Genomic DNA, 27,610 nt, shown 5'->3' with positions numbered 1-27,610 from the left:
TTACAAATACCTCCTTTAATTCTTACAACCACCATGCTAGGTAGATGATACTATATTCACTGTACAGTTGAGCAAATTGCGGCAAACAGGTTAAGTGACTTCTCCAGAGTCACACAAGTGTCTTGGCTAGATTTAAATTCAGGTCTTCCTGACTCCATGCCTCGTACTATATCCACTGCTGAAGGGAATTTGACCTGGAGGGAAAAGAAACTAATTAGTTTATGTTAGCCTCAACTTTCTCATTAAAAAATGAAGGAAAGACATCTACCTCCCCAATAATAATGGATGTTGACAAAGGTTGGAACAGCTTTTGTAAATAAAGGATCAGCAAGAGATGAGTAAAACTGAAGTGGCAGTGAAGGCCTAGATTGCATTGTATAGTATATGCAAATTCAACCTTGCATTTTTGTTTTTAATCTTTTATATTTCAAATTATGCTGGTTTATAGAATTAGATCAACAAACCCAGATGAATGGAGCAGATTTTATTTTTAGTTTGGTTAAATTTAGCTCTGATTATGAGCTGAAGGGATGAATAGCTAATTCTCTTTAGAAATTTCTTTTGTCATATGTCTAGTCTTCTTCATTTTCTTTATCATCTTCTGATGAACACCATCATTGTCCTGTTCTGGGTATGATTTAGAAATTGGGATGTGGTATAACTATTTTGCTCCCTACAGTCCTCAAGCCTAGATTTCACAGTTCTTTACTGCACAGAAAAATTTATAAATGAGTTTTCATATACCCATCTAGTCACATTAGTGAATATTGAAAAATAAACTAATGAAAATATTATGTCTAAGACCTAGCAAATGTGTTACTACCTTAATCATTTTAATTTTAAAAAGGAATAAAAGAGAAGTTTGAACTATATTAGCACCATCAAAAATCAACATTAAATGCATGTCTGACCATAGTTAATACCTTTCATTGCTTACAGAAGAAAATTCAAACACTTTAATTATACCTAAAATATCATTTGCGGTCTTGTACTAACCTGTCATTCAAGTGTTATCTCACACTTCTTCTCCCTTTCAGTCAAGAGTCTTAAATCCTGGTAGCTGTTGTCCACAGACCTCCACATCACTCCCCTTTTCTCATTGAGCTTGGTAAATGGCTCAGAATTTTTCTCTCCTCCTCAACTCTTGCCTCATAGTAGGGGACTTTAATATATGTATTGATTCTCCTTCAAATACTCTAACCAATTAGTTTTTTAACCTCCTAATTTCCCATGACCTGCTTCTCTACCCTACCTCTGCCATACCCAAATCCACAAATATACAACCTCCCCATTTAAAAATTCTAAAATCTCCTTATCTGCTATCTCCAAAGTTACCATTGATCTCTTAGTTGTTAAATCTAATGGCCTTTTCTCAATCCTCATTCTCCTCAACTTCTCTGTAGCCACTGACACTGTTGATCACACTCTCCTGTTTCATTTTCTCTTTCTAGGTATTTGAGATACCATTCTCTCTTGTTTCTTCTCTTATCCATCTGACTGCTCCTTCTGAATCTCCCTTGCTGGATTTTCATCTGAATTATGGTGTTTAAACATAGGTGTCCCACAAAGTTCTGTCTTTTGCTTTCTTCTCTTCTCCCTCTGTACTGTATCTTAATGATATCATTATCTATGCAGTGAGGGCTTTATTTTTTGTTGTTCTATTTTTTGGAAGGATGGAATAATTTTAAAATGTTTGTTAATTGAAAGATTACAATGAAAAAATACGCAAAAAAGATCAACGCTAAAAAAAGAAGATATACTTAACCATGGCAAGAGAAGGATATTTAACAAGAATAAGTATTGAGGACACCTTCAATTTTTTCAACTGTGCTCCCTTGCTTGAATTGTCCTTTGTGATCCACCTACAAAAAGAAAGTAACTGGAGTTCATTTCCACTTTTATATCAGGTGATGCAAAATTGTTGTCAATAATCTGAGCTTTTAGTCCTCTTACCCAACCAAATCTACAGGATCATCTCAAGACCTTTTAATGAAAAACTAGCATAAAGTGAAGGGGAGCACAGATCAGGTAATTGTTCTTACCATATCCATTAGAACAGTTATCTTTCCCAAATTTTCTTAGAACACTTTATTAGAATCTTACATGTTCTCTTATCATATTCTACCTTAGAAATTAGTTATTTGTGCATGTATTGTCCCTTCCTATTATATGATCTTTGTGTACAGACCCTCTACAGTTTTTCAACATAGTAGTTCCATAGGCAAACATAATGCCTGAATACAGCAGGCATTTGATAAATATTCTTTGAAATGAATGTCCATACTTCCTCTTGTATTAAAAGAGTTAAAAATAAGTAGTGAATTTTCATCCATGGTTCAGGTTTATTTTCCACTATTTCTGTGACAGTTTAATAAATTCATTTTTTTTTACCAGATGTCTTAGAAGCAAATTTGTTTTTTTTTTTTTAAATTTACATCATTTGTTTACAAATACACGACCAGCTAAAGAGCTCAGATACCATCTGCCCACATTATTTGTTGCTATAGTTTCTCCACACTTTTTATGCTTCACACTTTTGGAATAAATGGACACACATTTCATAATGTGCTCAGTAATGCTCATCTAGTAATTAACTACTATTTGGTTAATGATTATTTTTTTCAAAGGAATAACATCTTTCTAAGTAGCTAGTTTAGTTTCTCAAAATTCATTTCTGTAGCAAAAAGTCATACACACACATGTACACACAATAATTTAGTTTATTTATGAATTCTTTTTAAAAAGTGAGACAGATTATACAAAAGAAATTGAGCTGTTTCTTTCTTGAAATTGATTTTTTCTACCTGTTCTATAGCATAGGAAATAGATTTCAAAATCTACTACAGCTATGGGGGAACAAAGTAATATACAGAAAATGATTATAAGGTAATATGGCTGATTATTAAATAATCAAGTCAGAATGCATACCTCCAGCATATGAGGTGTTTTAAAGAAACCACCTTCTCTCCTTGTTTAGCATTTTCTTGAAAGTTCTCTTTTGTAATTATTATCAGAACCACTTTGCAAACAATGTAAACATCAGAGTGCCCATTGTCTAGGGCTTAAGTTTCTATTACCCAATCTGATCAGAACATATTCACCAGAATTGGCTGTAAATTATATTTATTTGTTTACCAAAATCCACCCTTAGAGGATGAAGATATGCCATTATTAACAATATTGAAAAGAATGCCTTGCAGGCCCTCATGGTAATCCCAACATATGAGTTCCCAAAACCTTTGCAGTAGCAGTAACATCACTGAAATTAGTCTATAACTTCTTGTGGTAAGGGAGGTACCAGCAGGATCTTTAGATGGGGAGGCCCAGCAAACAAATGAAGATACTAGACTGGAGCTGCAGAGCATGTTGGAACTGGAGGTATAGCTTCTTCACCCCAATCACCCTTATCTTTGCCAGGTCATTATTTTGAAGAGTATTGTATCATTTGCGTGTATAAATTCTGACACATTTGTTGAAAATTATTCTAAACATTTTATAGTGATGTTTTATCAAAACAGGATGGCATTATTATCCAAGTAATGAAATTTAGATTACTGATTAATAGTTAAGAGTTTTAATTAATCACTGGAATTAATATTATGGATGTGATTTTGGATTTAATTGCATAGGCCTTAGCAGTAGAGTTTGTAAGAGTTCAGGTTCCATAATTTTAAGGTCTATAATCTGGTGTTGTCTCATGAGGGAGATAAGGAAGATAACTGGAAAATTGGTCAACCCAGTGAGGAGATGTTTTGCCTAGCACTAGGGCTCCCTGATATTAAGTGGTTTTTGGTGTAGGACTTTTCAGACGATGTTATTCAACTCTATGCTTTCCCTATTGCTATAGATTCTGGAAGACCCCCTCCTCTCACAATTCAGCATGATTAAGCAAAATGAATAGACTGCCCTTTCTTTTCTTAGTTTTAATTTAGTTTGCATCACCAGAACTTATGTAACCAGCTGTATAAAAAACTCCTATAATTGTCAAATGCATCACTGGCCACTGCAGGGCTTGGGATCTCATTTTAGTGGTAGTTGGTAGCCTTACTAATAAAATGATCATGCTCAGAACTTTGTACCTCAGTTTTTCTTCATCACAGATTTTTTTATCAAGACAATGCTCATTTCTTTTCAATATTTATGCTGGAGTTATCCAATTTCAAGTTGACTTCACTTTCCCAACAGACAACCTAAATATCTTAAGTATTTTTTAACAAATAAGTGATAGTATCTTGCAACTTGCATCTCAATAAGACAGACATGTTTCACAAAGATAAAACACATAGGCTTTTGGAAAACATACAAATCTATAGAAATGACTTGTACATTTTGAGACTAGAACTGCTAACAGTAACTTGAGAATTACAGACACACAAGTATTCCTAAAATTATGATAGAATTTGAACTAGGTCATCAAGTCACATACTGTGGTACATCAACCTTGCTTATTTTACATGAAGTCTCTTGGTCTAAAAGCTCAAAATTAAACAATTAATGAGTATTATTAACTCCTTTATTTTTTTCAATTTTAATCTATCTCTTATTCGGAGAAAACAATATAATACCTATAAGTTTAATAGAAAGTAAAGATTAGTCATTCAGGCCTTCATGTCCTACTTAACTTCGAAGTAGAATGCAGATAGATGAAACTGTGTAGTGTATTCTTAGGAATTTCTCTCAATTAACCAACAATTGAGGCATCATATGAATCCACAAAGGTAAGAAAACACCAAAGAGGAGGATCTCCACAGAAGATGGCATTTGACCTGAATTTGGTGGAATATAAGGCTTCCAAAAGCCAAAGGTAAAGAAAGGAAGCATTTCAGGAATTGATACAATAGATCAAAAGCATTTTTTTGAAATAACACTAAGATTGTTGCAAAAAAAATCTATATTTATAAATAAAGTTAATCATGTGACTCATCAACAAAGAAGAAGTGGAAGAACAATAGATATGGAGATATTGAAGTTTAGAGATAGATGAGAGAGGCAATCTACTCGAAAAGAGAGGAGGGGATGAGATCAATGTTGCATGCAGAAGGATAGATCTCTTCATCCAAAGTCAGGGAGAAGAAGGAGATACTAGGGAAAGATATCTTGATGATATGTAATGAGGACGAAGGGAGAAGAGGGGAACACCTTATTTTTTTTTCAGTGAAAGTACAGTTCCCAGCAGAGAGAGTGGTGAAAGCAGGTGTCATGGGAGGCTTGAGGACATGCGAGATCTGGAAGAGCTAATATGGAGAATGGGATAGTAAACCAGTTAAGGGAGCAGAATGATTATCTTGATGCAGTGAGGTTCCAGTTGAGATTAGATAACAAGTTTATAGTTGACCCATAGTTTCAGTATTTTTTCCACCTTTGTTCAGTAGCATGTGATTACGATCAAAGGAGAATGATGATGGGAAAAAAATTGAAATTAGAGTTTGGCAAAGTGTGATTAATGATAGGACAAGGGGGTAAGAAATTCAATATTAGAAGGCAGCATAATATTGAAGATTCAATATTTGGAGATGCTATAGCATAGTTCAACAATTAAGTAGGAAAGGGAGAAAGTAGCCAGTACAAGGATGATGTCCTACTTAAAAAACAAACAAACAAAAACAAAACAAAACTAATAAGTAGAAGGATGGAGGTTGTCATGAGAATAGAGAACAAAGTTAGTTGTTCTCCAATAAAAAATCATATCCATTTCCAGTTTTAAACATCACCTTTATGTAGGTAGTATAAATATTTATTTGGGGAACTTTGACCTAACTTCCTAGATCTAGTCCTGCATTTCCAAGTACCTACTAGATATATCTATCTAGTCTTATAGGTAACTTAATTAGCCAAGTGATCAATTAATAATTATTCACTAAGTGATAAAATATAGGTGTCCTTTTATTTACTGTGTGATAATACACATCTATTAAAGCTTAAAACTGAACTAAGAATTTTGGAACATCCTGTATAAGCTCCTTGAATGTAGGGACTCTTTCATATTTATCTTTGTGTTTCCATTGTCTAGCACAGTGCTTGACATGATATTAACTGATTAATAAATTCTTATTTACTGATTGTTCATGTGATTGTGTGCCTACTTCATATTAGGCTCTTGTGGTAGTCAATAAGGATTTAACAACAAGAGAGAGAACATGTATATCTAGCAGTATATGAAAAATAAATTTTTGTGGGAAGTACTGGCAGCTCAGGACAGCAGGACAGCATGTAAAAAAAGGCACTTGAACTGAGCTTTGAAGAAGCTAGGTATTCTTAAAGGCAGAGATGAGGAAGGAATATATTTCCAACAGGAGGAACAAGTTGTGCAAAGGCCCAGATGTTGGAGATGGAACATTGTGTATGAAGAGCAAGAAGGCCAGTTTAGCTAGACCAGAGAGAGTGTATACTATGACTGGAAAGGTCAGTTGGAGCCAGACTGTGAAGGGATTTAAGTGACAAAGGAATCTGCATTTGATTCTATAGAAAATAGGGAGCCTTTTATTTATCTGTTTATATTAATGTTATCACTGGACTACCCAGGAAAATTATCCTTGACTCTTTCATCTAATCTCACCTAATATACCACATCCAATTACTCATATATAATCCTAATGTCTTTCAACTATAATTTCTGCCTCTTTAAATTCAGATTTTCCTTTAGGGCCCAGCAAATTTAAGCTTCACCATAAAGTCTTCCCTCGTGAAACCTAACAAAAACAATTCATCCTAGCTCTTAAATCATATTTGCTAAGAGTTTAAGAAACTGGGAGTCAGAGGAAAAATGAAGAATAGGTTGTTGGCAGTTACTGAATAATGTAACTAATAAATACAGTTAGCTTTTTTCCCATTCCTCAACTTTCTTGACCTCTCTGTAGCTTTTTATATTGCTGACCTTTTATACCGCTTCCTCCCAAACTCTCTTCCTGGGTTTTTGTTCTCTCCTGATTTTCCTCCTATATGTCTCTCTCCTCCTCAGAATTATGTGTGGGGTCATCTTCCATGGCCTTCCTCCTATGAATGGCTCTACTTCAAGGCTCTATCCTGAGTACTCTTTTCTTTTATATTCTCTCTATTAGTGATCACAATTGCTCCCATTGGCTTAGTTACCATCACTGTGCAGGTAACTCCTAAATCTATGTAACTGGCTTTAACCTCTCTAATCTTGTATCATTAATTACTTGCTAGGCATCTTTACCTGCATGTTCCACAGACATCTGAAACTTAACATTTCCAGAACAAAACCTATCCCCTCCCCCTGAATCTGTTCTCCCAACTTCTCTATTTCATTAAGCATACCACCATACTTCTGTTCTCCTAGATTTAAACTTTCCTTCAGTCTCCCTTTCCTTCCATAATTGCCAAGCCCTGTTGATTCTATTTCCAAAGCATCCTTCATATGTATTCCTTTCTCTTCACTTGCATAACCACCACCATACATATATACTTCAGTCTTTCAACACCTCTTATGTAAACTTCTACAAAAGCCCTTCATCTCTTAATTGGTTTCCCCACCTCCAGCTTCTCCTCTCTCCAAACCATCACCCACCTTGCTTCTAAGATAATATTCCTAAAGTATATTTTTGGTCATGTCACTTCCCTGCCAAGAACCCTTAGTAGTTCCCTTTTATAGCTATAATAATATCACAGTCTAGCTCCAATCTATTACTGCTACATGACCACACAGTACTGCATTGTACATACTCTACATTACAATCTAAATGGCCAACAGAATAATCTGTCTTTAGCCTTCATGATTTTTCATGGGGTATCTGGAATTCTCCTGTGCCTTACCCATTCCTCATATAATCTATTGCTTTTTACAAAGCATATCTCAGTTATCACATCCTAAAAAAAGTCTTCCTTGGTCTCACCCAGTTTTTAGTTAACTCAGTCATTCCTCCAGTACTTTGTATTCACCATTTATATACTTTTAAATATGCTTCTGTGCACATGGTTTGTTTTGTTTCAGTAAAATATAAACTCCTTAAGCTTAGAAACTGTTTTATTTTTAGGTTGTACCCAACAGAGGTGAGCACACTGCCTTCCATAGCATAGGTATTCAATGAATGCTTGGTGAATAAAATATTGATTTAGTTGGAAGATGCAGGTAGGCAGTTTTGCTGAGTATTTAGGAAGTTCAGGAAGTAGCCTCAGGAATATACAGTCAATTAGGGGACTGAAGGACTTTCTTGGGATTAGTAATGAAGAAGGATGGGAAGAAGAACCCTAGCAAGTATAATGAAATTAATTCTGGTGGCACATTTTAATAACACAGAAAGTGATGGAGTCATGTCTTTAGGGAGTGAGTTCAGCAAGAAGCTGATTTCAATGGTCTTATGCCTGTATTTATGGGCTAGCATTCTCCTAGAACTAGGAGGGAAGGTTTGAGTTGACCCTAACACTTGACACCACCAACCAGGACAATTTTGAGACAAAATGTTGTGAAGAAAACCTGGGGCAGTTTGAGTTAACTTTACCACCAGGCAAGTTGACATTCAAAAAGATTGTCCTAGGACTCGGGCAAAAAAGGCAGGGTCAGTGAACCCAAGGATCTTCCTTGAAGGGCATTTTTATTGCCTTGAAGATTTCTTTATCTGGAGGTTCCTGAATATGTTTTTATTAACTTAAATTACAAATATATGCATATATCCACATCCATGTATATGTACACTTATGCATGGTACATACATGCACACCTATGTACATGTGCACATACTTGAACTCAGACTTTAAGGGTTCTACGGAACCACATATAGAATTACCCAACATTAAGAAAAACAGTGAATGCCAGAGTCAGTGTCCAATTTGGGACCTGGAGTAAAAAATACTATATGTGTTTGTATGTGTGTGTTTTTGTTTATGTGTTATATGTATGTGTTTGAGAATGCTTATGGGATATGCAGATTGATGGAGATGATAAGCCAGAAATGATGAAAAGACAAGTAGGATTAGATTTTGCTTTTTATACTCAATCTAAATCTTGAGATTTTGAGATCACTCTTGTTTCTCTTTGGGAGAAAACTTCCAAACAGGGGCACAGAGTGACCTAGAGCAGCAACTACATAGAAAAACTACAGTATTTTTTTATAACTTTAATGCAACTTAGTAATCTATAAATATCAATTTGCATTTTTTCTTAAATTGTAATGTTTGAAGGCAGGCATATTGTGTTTAGCTTTGTATCCCTTACATAGTCTGGTGAAATTTCTTATCTATGCAAAGTAAGTGATCAATATTTCACTACATGAATTAATTCAAATTCAGTTATATGAAACAGGCATTTTAATTCTGAGCAAGAGTCTATCACATGGGAAACAGCACTGAAGATATGATCTAGTAACAATCTCTATATCATCACTTCCACCATTAAACAACCAAGCATAAGCCCTAGGATGATCTGAATATCTACAGCTATGTCAATGGTGTCGAAACAAAATGAACAAGTTCATCAACAGCTTTTCCTAGAGATCTCAAGGTGACAGGAAGTGCATGTGGGCAAGTACACTCTATATACCTTAACACTCCAACTCCAGATGATGGTCATGACACTGTTATTGTCAAATTATTCATTTCTCTAAGGCCCAAAACTGAGCCTTGGACCAATGCAACAAACCCAGGGCATGAAAGTGGCACATGTGAATAGCTGCCATCCTGCCAATCCTTCTTGAAGATGAAAGGTGAGTTAATTCTCAGTTGAATTTGTTCTAAATTTCAATGTGAACTCAGGATAAAGTGGTGTAGGAGATAGAGATTTAGTCTTGCAGTCAAGTACCTTAGGCATTTACTAGCTATATGGCAATTACTTGAATTCTATGGGTCTTAGTTACATCAACTGTAATACGAGAGGATTGGACACTTTTCCTTTTAGGTCCTTTCTAGCTCAAAATCTATGATACTATAATTTATGATCTTGTGATATTGTCATTCTTTCTCGTTCAGTGTTAGTTTCCTCTACTGTAAAAAAAGTGGCATGAAGAAAATTGGGAAGGGCTTGATTAGATCTAAACAATTTTTCTAGTGATAAATACTGGTGACAGTTCACTGAGAAAAGAAATTGGATGAAAAGTTGGAAGACTTAGTTCCGAATCTCATATCTGCCACTTGCTTGTTACCTGTGTGAAATTTTGCTGGCCACTTCCCTTCTTCAGGTTGTAGTATCCTCATCATTATAGTCAGAGGACTGAGCTATTCTAAGGTTCCTTCCAGTTCTGACATTCTATAATCTGTATTTCACTCTATGCTGGTCTGCTATGTGACTGAACAGATGAAAAAAGCAGCTTTTGTAGCATTGAAACTATCATTTAGGGGTGGAGCCAAGATGGCAGAGTAGAAGGACAATGAACCTGCTCTAGCTCTCCCCCCATAACCCATAAAATACCTGAAAAAAATGACTCTACACAAATTCTAGAGCAATAGAAGCCATAAAATGACAGAGTGAAACAGATTTCCAGCCCAAGACAGCCTGAAAGGCTGACAAGAATGGTCTATCACACTGAACTCAGAGCAGAGTGCAGCCCAACCTGGGCCACACAGTATAGACAGGACTGGAGCAGGCTTCAGGGCACAGAATCACAGGTAGTAGCTACAGTTCCCACATTTCTCAACCTACAAACACTAAAGACAGCTTCAGGAGTAAGAAAGCTCTTTTACCTGAATGAGAGGGGAGCCACATCTAGCCCCAGCCCTGGTTCCAGGGCAGTGGAAGTCACTGCAACAGGAGCTTCCACTTTTGGAGCCCTCCAGCTAAAGATCCTGAGGGAATTAAACAGCTGATCTGAGTCTCAGTCCTGAGTGGTAGTCCTGGGCTGAGGAACAGTGATGTCATGGTGAAAGCTGGTGGTAGCTGTGGAGAGGGAATCCTACTCTCAGTTCTAGGGCAGAAAAGAGTGCTTGTGATTGCTCACAGATGGGCCAGGGGAGGAGTAAACTCCTCTTCCTTTATTATGCCACCTTGGAGGAACTGAGAACTTACAGATATCTCAGAGAACAGCTACACAAAACCTCTGAAGCTAGGGTAGTATACCCTGCACTTGACAATGGACTCAAAAGCCAAGTAACTTTCTGAGAAAATGCCCCCCCCCCCCCAAAAGAGAAAAAATAAGGCTATAGAAGGTTACTTTCTGGATGAAAAGTTATTTTCTTCCATCCTTTTGGATGAGGAAGAACAATGCATAAAATCAGAGGAAGATATAAAACTCAAGGCTTCTACATGAAAAGCCTCCAAAAAATTTTCAATGGTTTCAGGGCATGGAAGAGTTCAAAAAGGATTTTGAAAATCAAGTAAGAGAGGTGGAGGAAAAACTGGGAAGAGAAATGAGAGAGAGGCAAGAAAATCATGAAAAGTGATTCAACAGCTTGCTAAAGGAGACCTAAACAAAATGCTGAAAAAAATAACACCTTTAAAAATAGACTAACCCAAATGGCAAAAGAGATTCATAAAGCCAATAAGGAGAAGAATACTTTAAAAAGAAGAATTGGCCAAAAGGAAAAGGAGGTTCAAAAGCTCACTGAAGAAAATAGTTCTTTAAAAATTAGAATGGAGTAGATGGAATTTAATGACTTTATGAGAAACCAAGAAATTATAAAACAAAACCAAAATAGAAGACAATGTGAAATATCTCATTGGACAAACAATTGACCTGGAAAATAGATCCAGGAGAGGTAATTTAAAAAGTATTGAATTAGTTGAAAGCCATGACCAAAAAAATAGCCTACACTTCATCTTCCAAGAAATTATCAAGGAAAACTGGTCTGATATTCTAGAATCAAAGGGTAAAATAGAAATACAAAGAATCACTGATCACCTCCTGAAAGAGATCCCAAAAGGAAAACTCCTAGGAATATTGTAGCCAAATTCCAGAGTTCCCAGGTCAAGGAGAAAAATATTATAAGCAGCCAGAAAGAAACAATTCAAGTATTGTGGAAATGCGACCAAGATAACACAGGTTTTAGTGCCTTCTACACTAAAGGATCAAAGGGCTTGAAAGGTCAAAGGAGACAGTGTTAAAACCAAGAATCACATACCCAGCAAAACTGAGTATAACAGTTTAAAGGGAAAAAATGGAATTTCAATGAAATAAAGGACTTCAAGCATTTTTGGTGAAAAGACCAGAGCTGAATAGAAAATTTGACTTTCAAATATAAGAGTCAAGAGAAACATGAAAACGCAAACAGGAAAGAGAAGGCCTTAAGAAAATCATTAAAGTTGAACTGTTTACATTCCTACATGGAAAAATCTTATTTATAACTCATGAGACCTTTTCCAGTATTAGGGTAGTTAAAGGCAATACACACACACACATACATACATATATATGTAGAAGTGCATGGGTATGTATGTACATGTATATTATGTATGTGTAGGTATGTATATGTACCTGGTTATATGTGTGTGTATGTGTGTGCATATATGTGCACACACACATAGATGACATAGGGTACAGAGTGAGTCGAATATAAAGGGAGAATACCTAAAAAAATATAAAATTTACTGTTGAATGGAATGTACTAGGAGTAAGAGAAAGGCATAGCTAGAATGTAGCAAATAATCTCACATAAAAGAGGGAAGAAAGATTTTACAATGGAGGGCAAGTGGGGGGAGATGAAAGGAAATAAGTGAGCATTACTCTCATGGGATTTGACTTAAGGAGGAATAAAACACACTCAATTGGATTTGTAAATCTATTTTACCTGCAGGAAGGCAAGGGGGAGGGGATAGCAGAGGGAAGATAATAGAAGGGACAGCTTTGGGGAAAGGGATTATCAGAAGCAAACATTATTGTGGCAGGACAGGTCAAGGGAGAGAATGGAATACATGGAGGGCAGGATAGGACAGAAAGAAATGTGGTTAGTATTTTGCAACATAACTATCATGGAAGTGCTTCACATTGCTACACATGTATGACCTATATTGAATTGCTTGTTTTCTCAATGAGGGTGGGTGGGAGGGAGGGAGAGAATATGGGACTCAAAGCTTTAACAATGAATGTTAAAAACTGTTTTAACATGCATCTGGAAGTTAAGATATACAGGCAATGGAGTATAGAAATCTATTTTACCCTACAGGAAAATAGAGGGGAACAGGGATAGAAGAAGGATGGATAATCAAAGGGAGGACAGACTAGAGGAAGCGGTGCATTCTGTCCTAGGGTGAAGGGTGGGAAGAGATGGGGAGAAAATTTTGAATTCAAATTCTTCTGGAAGTGAATGTGGACAACTGAAAAATTAATAAATTAGAAAAAGATACAATCATTCAATAATGACAAACATTTATTATAGGAGACTAATTTTATTAAGTAGCTACTAGAAACTTTAAATTAATTAGAAAGGATTCTATGGATTAACCCTGGAATCATGACTAAATGACCTCTAATATAAAACATTGTCAACACCTATTTTTATGGAGGTCAGACATATGAGAAAGGGCAATTCTTGTTCTATTTAGTCAACCTAGTTTCCAGTTAGAATCAATCCCAGAATTGTAAAATTTGTAGGAATAAAATGTGAAAAGAGAAAAAGAGTTTGTCTAAATGTTTTTATCCTACTACACAGATTTAGTTTCCTCTTGGTTTAAATCCTAAATGAAAAAAGACTGCTCTAATTTTATCCCAAATGGGGGAAAAAGAAAGTCTTGTTAGCAAACTTGGAAATATGTAAAACAATGACATATCACATCAATGACCTATTATGTTCCATATTCACCCCCACCCCAAAATGTTTACTGTCAAATTTTTAAGAAATATTATTTTGAGGAAAACATCTTTCAATTATAAAAATATCATTATTCTTCTGGGTCACAGAAGTCATTGTCCATCCATCTAGCATTTTACAAAATAGCAGTGTCTATGGTGAAATAAACTACTTTGCTCCCCAGCCTTGAATTAGACGTACCACATTCTGATTTATCTTAACCTTTGATCTGTTATGAAAAACTTATCCTAATGTACCCATAACTGAGTGCTATGCTGTTTTTGATAAGGAAGTTTATTTTATTTTGAATCCAGAAGATACCTTAGAAGTCATTTAGTCCGATTTTTGTCACAATATCAAAATTTCTTCTATGACATCCCATTTAGCCTCTAGTTAAATAATTATTTTGTTGTTGGTTTGATTTTGTTTCTCATTGCCTAAAAGGCAAAGCAATTTATGTTGCCAATGTAGATTAAATGACATAGGCTTACAACTACCTTTATGACCTATTGGCCAAAAAGTGTATTTTTACTGATGAATTTCTTGATTTTTATTTTACATTTATGTACTCTCCTCAACATATAATAAATAATATTGTAGAATTTTCCACAGATATAGAGTTTGTTTAAGGTAGAAAAAATAAGTGGCATGTAGAAATTGAAATTCTCTTACATTTCACATGAATTATGGGTTCCTAATTTGTTGTTCTTCTTATAGCTCTGTGGTTAGTAGGATATGATCCATATGGTTGAATCAGTTCTCACCACATGAGCTAATTACTGGAAAAGCAAATTTGGGAAGTTGTACTAAATTGTATTGAGTCCTGTTACTGGCAGATTTTAACAAAATTACCTAAAGAACTCTTTAAATAACTTAGGAAAAAATAAAACAAGAGTAAAGAGGTAATTTAGAATCCGTGGGGCAATCTTAAAAGAGTAGCCCCTTCGTAGCTGCCCTGACAAAAAAGAGTATCCCAGAATGGAAAAGAGTACCACATGGGACAGATGGGACTCAAGATGAAATGTGCTGATTAAATCAACCCTGGGAGTGGGTTACCAGGTTGCAAGGAGAACTGGCATTATTTAATACTGACGAACTATTTAGGATTGTAGGGCACCTAGGTGACACAGTGGATGGAATACTGGGCCTGGAGTCAAGAAAATTCATCTTCCTAAATTCAAATCTGACCTCAGACATGTACTATCTCTGTGACCTTGGGCAAATCATTTAGCCTTCTTTGCCTCAGTTCATCAGTAAAGTGAGCAGGAGAAGGAAATGGCAAATGACTGTGATTCTTTGCCAAGAAAACCCTAAATGGGGGTTACTGAAGAGTTGTACATGATTAAAATGATTGAATAATAACAACATATACGATTATGGTACTTCACCATGAGTGTGGTAACATCAAAGCGGGGATAGCACAAAGTTAGCTATTGGAACAGAATCAGTCTGAGTGACTCTATTTTAAAAATTTTTCTCAAATTTTGAGTATGGTACTTAGTCAGACTGCAGGAGAGGGCCAGTTCTCTTAGGATTAATCTTCTGCAGACTACTCTTATCTCCTACAGACTAATCATATCTCCCAATGTTCTGGTAATGAGGTGAAATTGAGGAGACCCTAATCTCCTCTCCTCATTAAGAAACCTATCAATCAGGATTGTCTCATGCTTCTATGTACATTGTTTTATTTCTTTTTATAAAAGCATCCCTTCAGATGGCCAACCTAATTTCAACTGGTTGAATCTTTGGTGGTCAACCCCATTCCAAATGCCCCATGCCTTGAAGTGCCAATAACTTTTTTTATCTTATTTCTTGAATTTGCCTTTAATTGGCAAGGGTGAGGCCTGAACCAAGATTTCTTTTAACAATAAAATACCATGATTTTAAGAATGGAGTGGTAACTAAGTCCCATCACTTCTGACACCAAGTGTCTACTACCACATAATACTTTTGCATTTAACATTGCTACCATCATAAAACATCATTTCTAAGAGAAAGCAAGGCAAAAAAATAGGGAGTACTGAGAAATGTTTGCAAAGACAGTTACATAAATTGGGTAGGCAAGGGACTTCAAATCAAATCTTTACTTCAAGGAGTGGCACAGAGATTATAATAAAGAAAACAAATAAGAGTGTTACTTATGAAACAGAAAATAAAATTTAGAATACAGTTGAAGGGAAAAGAAATGATGAAACATAAAAGTAAAAGAAAATTTAATGGAAAACATATAAGAAAAGAAATTTATTTAAAAGAAAAAGGTGGAAAGGTAATTAATATTTTTAACAACTTTATTGAATGGTTAGAGAAAGAGAAGGGTCAAACAAGCAAAATAACTGGTATATTAAAAAAATAGGATAGATTTACATTTAAAATACACTCACGGAACTCAGGATAGATCAGTCTCCAGGGACTGGGAAATCTAGGAAGAATAGCATTAGAGAAGTTTAAACAAATTTTAAGACTAGAGTAGTGACCTAAATAAAGTAGTGACCTATACAAAACAAGAAAGGAATGGAAGACATATTCCTAATAATCTTTTAATATAATTGTGTTAAACAATATAGTAAGGTGAAAGAGAATGAAAAAGTGAATGACGTTAAACTTATAATCTGCTGAAAAGAACTAGTAGATCTTAAAAATAGAGCCACACTAACAAAATAAACCTTTAAAAACTTGGCATTCACAAGATTAATTCAAAAAAGTAGGATTTGTAGATATATTAGCAGAGAAAACAGAAATAGAAATTCATTATATCAAGATTAATAAACAGGAAAGATAATGAATTATACTAAAGGAAACATGAAAAGATCATACTACTAATCTGTGTGTGTATGTGAGATGCCCAAAAAAAAAAGTTAATTCTGCCTAATATTGACTGAATAATTTGACAAAAAAATAGCCCCACAACAAGATAGTAACAGTTATTTATCCCTAAAAATTGATCATTTGTATGACATGACTATTCTGAAGAAAGTGAGTTCCATAATATTAGTCATAGACTTTTTAAAATGATATATTTTGTTTTTAAATCATCTTCATTTCCTAATATCACACTTCTACTGCTTGGTTAGTTATTTCTTGTAACAAAGACTAAGAAGGAAGAAAAAGAGAATTGAGTAAAACTTATCAAAACATAGACTGAGCTGATAATAACAGTATATGTAATATTCCACAGTCATTTACCTCACATCTGAAGACGGGGCATTGTGAATTAGCATGCTTCTATTTGTCAACCCTGATATCATTCCAACATGACACATATATTAACAATGCCATCCACTCTCCAGCTTCCTTCACTATTTCTCATAAAAGTTTGGTAGAATGTTTTCCTTCTCAAATTTTTGAATATCATAAACATTATTACTCTTCAACCACTTTTATAAATTTAGCAATACATCTGGGTCAAAATATTCTCTACCCTGCCTTTATGGTAATTCATTTACAAATGGCTAAATTCTGAATTTTAACTCATTTTTGAAATTGGCTTGTTTAAAAATCTATTTAATGTTTTTCAATTTGACTATTTTATGGATTTTGTAGATAATCCTTTTGAACTCTCATGTTTACTGCTTTAAAGTCATATATCATAAATTCTAATAATTCTATTTGGAATCAAAAGACTGTATATATATATATATATATATATATATATATATGGATGATTTTATGTATTTAGAAAGAGGGAACTCAGGCTATTTGGTTCTATTTATCCATTTATCTACCTTATATATTACATATATATACATATATAGACACATATATACATATTTGGTTTATATATTGATAGAAATATTATTTCTGTATTATATACATATACAAACATATTTATTTGTTTGTTAATAATTTAAGGAATTGAAAGACTTTTGGGATATGATTGGAAAGGTGGTATCAAGATCCCAGAATCAACACTTTAAATAGTATTATGCTCCTTCTTTATTCTGACTTTATCTTGTTCTTTTTATTTATTTTGATAATTTCATTTTCTTCTCTCATATTTTGATCAGGTTAGCTATAGGAATATCAATGTTATTAGCATTTTTCAAAGTTAATTTTATGAAATCTATAGTCTTTTGTTTTCATTTTAAATATTTATCTTCTAAAGAATAAATCATAGAAACAATCAATAATTTCAACAAAGAGAATGACAATAATGAGAAAACATATCAAAACCTATAGGATATAGCAAAAGTAGTAATTGGAGGAAAATTTGTATCTCTAAATTCTTATGCCAATAAAATAGAGATAGAACCAACCAATAAACTAGGTATGCAATTTCAAAAAAAAAAAAACTAGAAGAAGAACAAGTTAAAAATTCCCAATTAAACACCAAATTGGAAATGTTAAAAATTAAAGGTGTTATTAATAAGACTGAGTGTAAGAAAACCACTGAATTAACAAATAAAACCAGGAGTTGGTTTTATGAAAAAAAATAAAGATAGAGCATTGGTAAATGAGACACACATGCGCGCGCACACACACACACACAGACAGAGAGAGACAGAGACAGAGAGAGAGAGAGAAAGAAAGAAGAAGAAGAAACCAAATCACTTCTTTTAAAAATGAAAAGAGTGAATATATCACTAATGAAGATGAAATCAAAGTAATTATAAGGAATTATTTCACTCAATCATATGCCAATAAGGTTAACAATTTAAGTGAAAGAGAAGAATATTTATAAAATCATAAACTGACTAGATCAATAGAAGAGGAAACAGAAAATCTAAATAAACATATTTTAGGAAAGGAAATTGAACAAGCCATAAATGAGCTTGCTAAGAGAAAGTATCGAGATCAGATGGATCTACAAATGAATTCTACCAAACATTTAATGATCAATTAATTTCAAATCAACTATATATGTGTGAATAAAATTATACTAAACATACTTCTGTTTGTCAGTTTATCGGTTTTACTCTGGATATAGATAGCATCACCCTTCACAGATCCTTCATAGCTGATTTGAAATTAGTTAACATTTAAATGTTTGGTACAATTCATTTGTAAATCCATCTGATCCTGATACTTTCTTTCTTAGAAAATTCCTAGTTTTATTTGAATTTATGTGTATATGTATAAATTCAATGTGGCTATTTTTCTGTCAGATCATTCAGTCAATGTTACAGGAATCCAGGAATATTGCTAATCTTCGTCAATCTCTGAATAGTTTTAAATGGAATAGGAGCCACAATCAAATTCAAATTCTTTCTGTTACATCATTGTTATGTTCAATTTCAATTATATTAGACAGTGACTTTAATGTTCTTGGTAACTCAGTAGCTTGAAGGATTGTCTGTATGCTAGAAGAAAAAAAAAAACGCAAAGTCAGAGTTGACTTTTTGGCATCACTTCTTGCCTTACTCCTTGTCATTATCTTTCCTGTGTCTGTGTGTTTCCAAATCTCAATGTACCCCTTGAGGGGGTCAGAGTTTTGTTTCGGTTCTTTATCCTCTCACTGCCATGATCTACAAAAAAGATTGCCTAGGAAAACAAAATAAAGAGGCTTTCTTGCAATATGAGGAGCTAAATTTTTAGATGATTAGAAAGTTATCATCAAAAGACTTCTATTTTAACTAAATAGATTCCCCCCACACACATACTGAAAGCCTCTTAGTCTCAGAGGCCAAATTGGAATAGGATACCCCTCAGGGAGTGAGAACCTTTGAAAGGTTCTAAATAAAGACACAAACCTTTTGGGATGAAAACAAGGAATGTTTAAATTCTTCCTGTCATGTATATGACCCCATGAAAGGTTTCATTTGGAAAAGATAGCAGCATTCACAAGCTGCTAAAAACAGTGTCTTGCCCTAGGGGTCAGTAACTTTATTCCACAGATAGAATGCTTCAATCATGTGGGAGTTTCATTGGTGGAGGGTATTGTCAATTGATATCCTTCTGGGGAGTTTTGGAGCTGGGTGGCAGTCATTTGGAGAAAAACATTCTGAGAAATGCAAGAATATCCATTAGTTTTGCTTTGGTAAAATTAAAAGTGTTTATTTCCTTAATTTGCAAATAGATTCATTTCTATTATCACAAACACTATCATACTTTTTTCTTCTGTTAATATGTATTTTCTGGGTTTTTTAAACATGTATTCTATAGTGTCCCTTTTGATATTTGAATCAGACCTGTTTGAACAAAGATTTGGTTTTCATTCTAGATCATATCTCCTTCCCTTCTGTTAACCCTCTTTTTCACGTTATTCAGTTTCTCTTAAAGAGCTCTCAACTACATTCCTGGATATCCTTTTCTCTCCCCTTCCTTGTATTTTGTGATGTAGACTCTATCTCTTCATTTTAAGAACCTTAGGTGACTACTTGAAAGACTATAATTAGCTGATTTAAATTTCATGTCCAAGTTACATCTTCCAAACAGTAAAGTTTTACTTTCTAGTCTTGAATTATACATGATAGTGAATATAGGGCATATTTCAGTAAGGGCCAATCTGCTACATCCTGGGTCTAGAACTATACTTAATTTGAATGGAAACAGGAAGAAACTGAAAAAAGAAAATTTTAGGATAGAAGATTTGTCAAATTATACATTAGTTTTACAGAACCAGCAGTTTTGTTGTGTCAGTTTGCACATCATTTAGGACCCCAGGAACAAAAGAATTAAAGGAAGGCGCAGGCTAAATTTTCTCCTGGCTTCCTAGGGGGAAGGAAGGGGGAGAGAGGGAAGACTACCATGGCTCTTGACATTTAACTTCCTTTTATATGGATTACCAATTAAATGGTGCATACAAAATTAGGTTAAAATACTGTCAACTCATATGACCAGCTTTTTTGAAGTAGAATTTTGAAATTTAACTATTCCAGGATCCTGGAACTTAAAAATACCACTAGTAGGCCTATTCATATGTATATCCATTTATTTTGTAAATAATTCCCTAGGTGATCCAACTAACTAAAAAGAAAGGTTGTAGTGTTCTCACAGTGTACTAAAATATAGATGTACTTTGTATATATATACACATATATATATATATATATATATATATATATATACATAAAGGCAAAAATAGTTTCAAGAGCTTAGATTTGTTATTATGGTAATGAAAAGTAAATAACTATTATAAAGATAAGCTTAATTGATATATATTACTAAGATAATATTCATTTCAAAGAGTATATGATTTTCATATTTTCAAAAACGCTCTTTTTCCCTTTGTTCTTACTATTATTATTTCTTTGACTATAACCCCCTTAATCCCAACTTGTTCATCTCTGCCTATTGAATTTCTATCTTTAAGGTCAAGAACAAATTCCATCTCCCCTTTTGAAGCTTTATCCAATCCTCTTAGTCACTAATACCATGAGTCTCTTTAATTTATGATGGTATTATACATTCAGCATTTATGATTTTTATTAAAATGTTTATACGTTTTATATCCCCTCCCATAGAGCAAAAATGATGAGGGAATGGACTGTGTCACATAATGGAAAAGTTTAATAAATGACTGATGAAGTTTAGAGTTTTCAGGACAAGTTTCCAGGTCAAATCATTCCTTTTACACAGTAGAGATGCTGGTGTCTTAGGTGATGACGGCACATTTCCGTCTGCTGCTCTTGGTGCATCGTCTCTTCTAGGTCATATCGTCTCAGTCAAAAGCAAAGTCTTGGTGCGAGCTTGGGAGCAGCAACCTCACATCCAACTCAGAACTCTCGCAGCCTGACTAGCAACCTCACAAGCTCCCCAGATACCCTGCAAAATAGCATCAACTCTCAAGGATCAGCTGATCTTGAATGTCCTAAGGAAGACCAGGTTCCCCAGAACAAGATCACTGCTGTTGGAGTTAGTGCAGTTGGCATGGCATGTGCCATTAGTATCTTAGCAAAGGAATTGGCTGATGAACTTGCCCTAGTTGATGTAATAGAAGACAAACTAAAGGGAGGGATGATGGTTCTCCAACATGTCAGCCTTTTCCTCAAAATGCTAAAGATTGTTTCTGGCAAAGACTACAGTGTGAATGCAAACTCAAAACTGGTCATTGTTACAGCTGGGGCACATCAACAGGAGGGAGAAAGTCATCTTAATTTGGTCCAGTGTAATGTGAATATCTTTAAATTCATCATTCCCAATATTGCTAAATACAGCCTTAATTGTAAGCTGCTTATTGTTTCCAGTACAGTGGATATTTTGACATATGTGGCCTGGAAGCTATGTGGGTTTCCTAAAAACCATGTTATTAGATGTGGTTGCAATCTGGATTCTGCCTGTTTCCATTACCTAATGGGGGAGAGACTTGATGTCCATTCTTCAAGTTGTCATAGATAGGTCGTTGGGGAACATGGAGACTCCAGTGTTCCTGTGTAGAGGGGTATGAATCTTGCCAGTGTATCTCTAAAGAACCTTCATCCTTCTTTGGGAACTGATGCTGATGCAGAGAATTGGAAAGGTGTTCATAAATAGGTGGTTGAAAATGCTTATGAGGTAATCAAACTGAAGGGCTACACTTCCTGGGCCATTGGCTTATCTGTGGTAGATCTGGCAGAAGGCATTATGAAGAATCTTAGGAGAGTGCATCCAATTTCCACCATGATTAAAGGTCTATATGACATTTATGGCATTAAGGAAGGTGTCTTCCTTAGTGTCCCATGTGTCTTGGGGCAGAATGGCACTTCAGATGTGGTGAAGGTCAACCTGAATCTGGAGGAGGAGAGCCTTTTAAAGAAGAGTGCAGATACTCTTTGGGGAATCCAGAAGGAACTGCATTTTAAAACCTTTGAAGGTGCTGCCATCAAAGGAACATGACAGGGGTTGAGGGGTTATGTATGATACATTTTTCAAATAGGTCACATTCTTCCTCTGATTAGTGACTAAACACCAGAAATATAAAACCTGTGAACACACTCTAGTTTCTTCCTAAAGTTAGAAACGGAGAATAGAACCCTGTTGTAGTTTGCATATGATGCTAGCTTGACTTGCACAGTCTCAGTGGTTGGTGTCAAGCAAAGCCAGTGCCCCACAGATATATAAACTACCTGCTTTGTATGTAGGTGCTACAAGTTCCCTTAGGTCCAGAACACAACACTCCTGGATACAAAACACCACACAGTAGTAATTCTTTATTGATGGATTGATTAGCTTTGTGCTCCCCTCCATTAGGGCACTACAGCATGGCCCCATGTATCACCTTTCCAGAGGACCTGATTTTGTCTGCCTATATATATATATATATATGTGTGTGTGTGTGTATATATATATATACATACTATATATATACATATATAGTAAATTTCCATATTATATAAAAGATCAGTATATGTATATATATATATATATATATATAAATTTCCATACTATATAAAAGATTGGCATATGTACAAAAATGCAAATACTAAGCCTAAACACTAAATAAACAACAAATAACCGATTAAAAAAAAATAAAAGCAAGGTCTTCAAACTCTGTTAGGCATTGTGTTGTATATGCTAAGTCTCTAGTCGCTCAGTTGCTTTCTACCAACATCCTCTTAACTTCAGCTCTACAAGGAAATTTATCAGGCTCTCTTTTCAGTCCTTTGAGGTTCACCAAATAGAATCATTGATAGGTGTTTTTTTTTTAGTCCCCAAATATTAGCCATCAAATAAGACAACAAAAGTCAGCACGGATACTCCCATGCTGCGTATCTATTTCCATGTCTTGTGATTATTCAAAAAATTGTCTAATTTAGGGTTAGGAAAACTCCTTTAAACTCCTGTTATATCACTTATTGGTATCCTGTTTACCTACAACCCATCTGAAGGAGTCTGTCAAAAAAAAAAAGAACAAAACATAGGATCCATGTGGATACTAAGACTAAATATATTTTAACTAAATAATGATAACAATAATAATAGTAACAATAATAATAACAAAATAGGCACTTACTATTTATCAAGCACTTGTGTTAGGAACTGATGTTAAAAATACAAAATGAAAGTTTCTGCCTTCAAATACACTCATTGTAATGTATAGAAAACAAAGCATATGAGAGTGGTGGCTAAAGAAAGGTGATTTTATCTTCCAAATAATAATAATAATGATGAGATGGTAAGTTATTTGACTGAAAGTTAGACAACTGACATATGCTTTAAAAAGAAAGAGATTCTGTAAAGCCCATCTTCCTTCACACATGAAAATGAAACAGCATAGAAATCAAATCCATGTGGAAAATATGAAGACCATGGTCCCTATATCCCTGGTCAACTTGCCTGCTTTATTTATTCATATCTTCCAAGAACAACAAAATTTGACTTTCATACTGTATTCTGGCCAATGTAAAACTGTTCTTTTCTAAATTCATATAGCAAAACCACAAATTAATGGAATTAGTTTCAGTTTAACAGATATAGATGTATGTATAAATTCAACTTCATTCACTCACTTAAAAAGACTATTATGTGCAAAGTAATGTGAGAGGAAGTGATTTTCCTTAAAAAAAAAAAAAATGAAAACAATTCTTGCCCTGAAGAAACTTGCCTTCTGTTGAGAAGATATAAATATTATAGAGATATATAAATGCTAAGTAATAAAATTTCATTTAAAGAGATAGAAAATTATAACAGAGAAATCAGAAAAGCTTTCATGTAACAGTGACCATTGGAGTATAATGAGTCACTTCTGAGAAAGCAGGTATATATGAAATTCTAGGGTGATGCCATCTTAAGGGTTATGTAATCCTTACATCATCAAACACAGGAGACTTGAACATGCATTGCTGCCACCCAACAATTTAGCAGTGCAGATGTGTGCCGTTCAGTAGGTTATATGACTGCTTGCTACATACATATATATAACAGAATGATATCTGTTCAAATCCAAGGCAAACCATTCAACAGCACAGTAATACAAATCTATGCTCCAATCAGTGGTAACAAAAAAATCAAAAGTAGCTAAATTCTATAAAGACCTACAATATCTTCTGGAAATAACACCAAAAAAGATGTCATATTCATCCTAGAGGATTGGAAGACTATAGGTAGGAAATCAAAAGACAACTGGAATAACAGGCAAGTTTGACCTTGGAGTATAAAGTGAAGTGGAGCAGTGACTAATTGAGTTTTAGCAATACAACTTGCTGGTCATAGCAAGTACTGTTTTTCAGCAACCCACAAAATTCCTCTACACATGGACATCACCAGATGGTCAACATAGAAATCAGATTGATTATACACTTTGCAACCAAAGGTGGAGAAGTTCTATATAGTCATTTAAAACAAGATCTGGAGCTGGCTGTAGCTCAAATCATGAGATTTTTATTTCAAATTTCAGACTAGAATTGAAGAAAGTAGGAAAAACCATCAGATTTTAAAGGTATGACCTAAATAACATCCCTTATTAATATTAAGTAGAGGTGATGAAGAGATTTCAGGGATTAGATCTGGTAGGTAGAGTACCTGAAGAACTATGGACAATGGATTCACAGTATTGTACAGGAGGCAGTAATGACAAAAAACCTCCCAAAGAAAAAGAAGAAGAAAAGCAAATAGTTATCTGATTAGGCTTTAGAAATAGCTAAGGAAAGCAAAAGGGAAAGAAGAAAGGAAAGCTGTACCCAACCTAATGCAAAATTCCAGATAACAGCAAAGGAAGATGAGAAGGTTTTCTTAAATCAGCAATGTAAGGAAATAGGGGAAGAAAATAATGGGAAACACAAGCAATCTCTCTTCAAGAAAATTAGAGTTAGTGAATGTTTCTTGTAAAAATAGGCATGATAAAAGACAAAAATGGTTAGAGAGTTAACAGAAGTAGAAGAGATGAAGAAGAGGTGGCAAGAATATACAGAAAAAACTATACAAGAAAGACTTTAATATCACTGATTATCGTGCTAGTGTGGGAATGATCTGGCTTTGTAGTATAAGGATTTGTCATATGTTAGTTCATGAAGGATTGTACACTTCTGATGTGTAATTTTAGTTAAATATTCAGGAGGTTCTAACTTTTCATAAACTTGAATGATGTCTCATAGTTTCTATTATTTTCTTGACTTATCTTCATTGACCAATATGTCTGGGGCTCCTAAAGGATAACCCTTCTATAATTTCTGGTGTATATTATGTGATTCTATATTACCATCACAAATCTCTCCATTTCTACAAATAAATTCACAGGATTCAGTTTTTTAGTTGACGTTTTGGTTGAGTTCATTGTTCTTATTATTAAAAAGCAAAAATTTGAAGATTCATTTTCTATCTCGAGGTCAAGCATAACTAATGAGTTGTGTTTGTATCTGTAATAAAATTATTTGGGTAGGATTTACACCAGAAAATTTTGAGTCCTTAAACATATTATCTCACCTCACTGCAAATAGCTGCAGGTTCTGTAAATAGTGAATAAAGCTACAAAGAACAATATTTGTTACACATGTGCACACTAGGAAAAGATTTTTGCCATTTTCTTTCACATGTGGCTATACCATGTCTCTGTCAGTGATGTCTTTTTAAAATAACAATGTAGAGAATTATCGACTTTCACAACCATTATTGTGTATGTATTTGTGCATTTTTTAATATTGCTTGGGCTTTTATTAAACTATACTAGGAATGAGGCTATATAAAGCAAATTATGAAAACACAAATGATAGTTGCAATTATCATAATATCTGGAGCCAAGGGTTTCCCTAGGTATTTTGGTTTTCAACACAAGATAAAGGGGCAGCTAGGTGGTGCAGTGGATAGAGTACCAGTGCAGGAGTCTGGAGGACCTGAGTTCAAATCTCACCTCAGACACTTGACACTCACCAGCTCTGTGACCTTGGGCAAATCACTTAACCCCCAACTGTCTCATCCTGGGTCATCTCCAGTCATCCTGAGGAATATCTGGTCACTGGATCTAGGTGGCTCTGGAGAAGAAGTGAGGCTGGTGACCTGCACAGCCCTCCCTCACTCAAAACAAAGTCAAGTGCAAGTCATGTCATCATTTCTCTGATGGCATGGTCTTCTTGGGCAACAAAGGACACACACACACACACACACACACACACACACACACAGGATAAAGGACACATTTTTCTAAATTTCAAAGGATTTGTATAATTGTCAAGCAAAAGGCAGGCAATGATTTGTTGAAATTTATGAGGTAATTATTGGATATAATAATATCTACTAAGTCTTTTAAAAGTCAATGTCCCTAGCATATACAATAGCTCATGCTCAAAGAGGTATTTTTTAAACAGAATTTTGCTTAGGAGAGGGCAGGTGATCAGGGATTTACTTAGTCTCTCCTTCAAAACTTATTAATAAATTTGTTGACTTTAATCAGCATCGACTTAAAACAGCACATTTTGATTATATAAAATCAGTCTTTTTTACCTGTCAATGTTATGTCATGTTAAGGATTCCTCATTTCAAGAATAAACAAAAATAATCCTTTTTAAAAGATGCCTTTCCTATTTTTATTTTTAAAATTCTTTATACAAAAATAATGTGTCTCTTTTTTTGCATTGCTATAAATTACAAACAGAAGAGATGTCAGATCAGTGGTCAATATACTTCTGTGTTCTATCTCTGACAGTTAAAACAAAAGGGAGTGGGAGATCATAGTTACCTTATCGCCAACCTCCAAAGGTTACTCTGGCCTATTAAGCACCATAACTTCCCATAACACTCTACTCCTGGTCTTCCATCCAGAAATGTATGCAGGAACATCAGGGACTTCTATCCTCCCAAGCTAGTACAGGTTCTGTTAATATTTTCAGCCACAGGGCTATCCCCTGATTTCCTTATTCATTAACTTACTTATTGTCTAATAGTTTCTTTTATTTGCCTTGAAGTTATTTATGAGCCTCTCCTAAGTACTAGTCTGAGATTTGTTAGGCCTTGCTCATATACACCCTAATATGGGATACTCCATTTGCATACTCTGGGTACTTTTACAGGTGGTCCCTAGAATGCTCTCCTTTCTCATCTCCCTGGCTTCCCTCAAGTCCCAGCTAAAATCCCCCATTCTAAGGAAGCCTTT

At 34.6% G+C, this 27,610-nt stretch overlaps 1 long non-coding RNA gene across 2 annotated transcripts; it reads right to left on the bottom strand.

Annotated features, from left to right (window-relative positions):
* On the bottom strand, positions 1-27,563 carry LOC140526872 (uncharacterized). 2 transcript variants are annotated; one of them, XR_011974570.1, is made up of 4 exons: positions 27,197-27,563; positions 26,392-26,492; positions 1,766-1,862; positions 1-194 (listed from the first exon to the last, which is right to left on the bottom strand). It is a non-coding gene; the product is annotated as an uncharacterized lncRNA (long non-coding RNA). The 2 variants fall into 2 exon arrangements; XR_011974569.1 differs by lacking the exon at positions 26,392-26,492.
* Between the last annotated feature and the right edge of the window lie 47 nt (positions 27,564-27,610).

The sequence above is a fragment of the Notamacropus eugenii genome, chromosome 2, assembly GCF_028372415.1.
Source record: "Notamacropus eugenii isolate mMacEug1 chromosome 2, mMacEug1.pri_v2, whole genome shotgun sequence".
NCBI lineage: Eukaryota > Metazoa > Chordata > Mammalia > Diprotodontia > Macropodidae > Notamacropus > Notamacropus eugenii.
The sequence above is the reverse complement of the archived record's forward strand: the minus strand, read 5'-3'. Positions and strand labels throughout refer to the sequence as shown.